At 45.5% G+C, this 2,364-nt stretch overlaps 1 long non-coding RNA gene across 1 annotated transcript; it reads right to left on the reverse strand.

Moving 5' to 3' along the window:
* Positions 1 to 133: 133 nt before the first annotated feature.
* Positions 134 to 2,088, reverse strand: LOC145718817 (uncharacterized). Its single transcript, XR_014142029.1, has 2 exons — positions 1,970 to 2,088; positions 134 to 782 (listed from the first exon to the last, which is right to left on the reverse strand). It is a non-coding gene; the product is annotated as an uncharacterized LOC145718817 (long non-coding RNA).
* Between the last annotated feature and the right edge of the window lie 276 nt (positions 2,089 to 2,364).

Consider the following 2,364-nt stretch of genomic DNA (forward strand, 5'->3'; position numbering starts at 1 on the left):
TTTCAGCTCTAACTATATAAATCAGTTACGTTAATTCTGAGATGCGCTTATGCTTCCTTTGAACTCAGTAACTAATCAGTTCCAAGTACTGGAGATTTTAAACACTGACAGAAGGCAGTGTTGCATGTTAGAGCCAAGAAAACAGGTATTTATTAAACATATACAAGTATATATTTATATACCTCATAGTAACATCATAAATTTCCCCTATGGTGCCTCCTCCTCAATGTTCAGTTTAATAGAGCTCTTTAGCAACTTACTGAGTGTCTGATGCTTGAATTATTTTTCACAAAAGACTGTAGACTTTTTTGTACACACTATCATCAACATATGACTACATAAGCTTGACGGTGCTATATGGTCGAAGTGGGAAAGCTTAGGCTCTGAATGAGAAAGATTTAATTCCAGTCCAGCTCTAGGATCAAGCTGAGTAACCTTGGGCAGGTTTTCCCAGAGTCTGTTTCCTTTTTTGTAAACGGGAAGACCAGCTACTTTCCATCACTGTAATGGGGTTTTAAGAAATTCTCACAAAGGTTATGCAGGGGCCTGTTGCACACCAGGCATTCAACTTATCCTATTCTCTACCCCCATGCACACATCACATTTTGGAAACCACAAATCATGCAGAAAGGTTTAGGTAGTACTTATACAAAAGTCTATGCCCTAACTGTATTGCTGTTCGACTCACACACTTTCATCTATTTTAGAATTAATTACAAAAGCTGACATACCCGCACGAGCTTGGAAAACGGCCTGACGACAGTCATACTAAAGCATCGCACCTTTAAAACAATAATAAAACAATAATAAAACATTTTAAATTATTAGTTTCTGAGTTATCATCACACAGGTTACATGATGCTCTTTATTACCTAGGAGTAAATTTCCCCACTGAGAATCATCCCTAGTTGCCTGGGAAATTTGCTTTCCCACCAACTCCTTCGTTTACTAGGAACAGGGTGAGGCTAGCACACCAGTGTAAGAGAGAAAACTCAAATCTGGCTGAAATACAGGTTTCAAAAAAAAACCAACGCAAGATTTTTGGCATTTATATTACCACCCGTGAGCAAGGATTTTAATAAAAAGTGGGAAGATTCCAATCATGATGTGCAAGAGATGTATTTTCTTAGACTCCAAATGCTATAGGAAAATAAAGATTAATCCAGAGTATTGCAGCACTCTGATGTGAGCACAGGCCCTGGCTCTGAGAAACGGTATCTTGTCTACCAAGGAACAGAGCTGGAACCCATTGTTTAAAAAACCTGCAAGGGCACAGGTCACCTTTAAATAATTTCAGTTCTGTTGTGTACTATACCAACTGGCTGTGGGGATTGAAAGACTTTATTACTTAGAGAAAACTTACCTAAGTTGCAAGGGGTCATGACATGCAAAGCACAGTGCTGATATGTAGTATAAAGAGCACGAATTTTCCTTCCAACTCCATCTTCTGTGTGACTGTGTGGGTTCGAATCTCAGCTCCTACCTACCCCTTACTGGCTGAGCTGCCAAGGACGAGTCATTTAAACTTTTCCATCTCATTTTCTTTATGTGAAATGGGCTTTACAAATAATCCTTAGCATTATTGGTGACCCCTGACAGGTTTGACCACAACGACAAAAGTTAAGTGACTTGGCGGTGGGCCGTGTCCTTTCTTCGTGGTCCAGGGAAGCCCGCCCTGCCCGCCCCCTCCGGGCTCCTCAAGCTACCTGCTTCCCGAGGCTGTGCTCGGGGGACGAGGTCAGGCACCATCCAAGGGCGTCACCCTGCGCCCCCTGCCCCGCGGGCGTCCACAGAGGGGAGGCACGGCCGCCTGAGCCGCTTTGTGTCGCCCCGACTCGCGGGGCCCCACAACGCTGAACGGCGGCCACGCTTCCCCAGCTGTGGCCTCACCCGGTGGCCCTTAGCGACCTGGAACGTTTCACCCTAGGAGAGATCCTCTCGCTAATTTTCAGGACCTCCGTTGTCTCACCTGCCGGGACAGCCCGGACACTGCTGGGACGGCCATCTTCTCCCGGTGGCTGTAGGTCAAACTTGAGTTAGGGGGAGAAACGCAAGGGCGCACGCGCGCGTCAGCGTAGCCGCTCAGCCCGCTGGGAAATGTAGGCGTAGGTCGTCAGGCCGCATGCGCACGGATCGCCGTCAGGCTGGGATTTGTGGTCTTTAGAAGTGGGTGTTACGGGTTGAACCCACTGAGCTAGTGGGCTCGCACAGCGCCCTAAGATGAAATCCTTGAGTTGCTAAATGGTCCTTACTGTAGGATGTTATTGTCCCCAGTTTTTAGATTTCCATTTCGATAAATAGGTGGCATATGGTCAATTTCACATTCATTACTAGCTTTATTAGCATCTTTTACCCCTTCTTTCT

The sequence above is a fragment of the Leptonychotes weddellii genome, unplaced genomic scaffold (genome assembly GCF_054177405.1).
Source record: "Leptonychotes weddellii isolate Sample4059 unplaced genomic scaffold, ASM5417740v2 HiC_scaffold_22727, whole genome shotgun sequence".
NCBI lineage: Eukaryota > Metazoa > Chordata > Mammalia > Carnivora > Phocidae > Leptonychotes > Leptonychotes weddellii.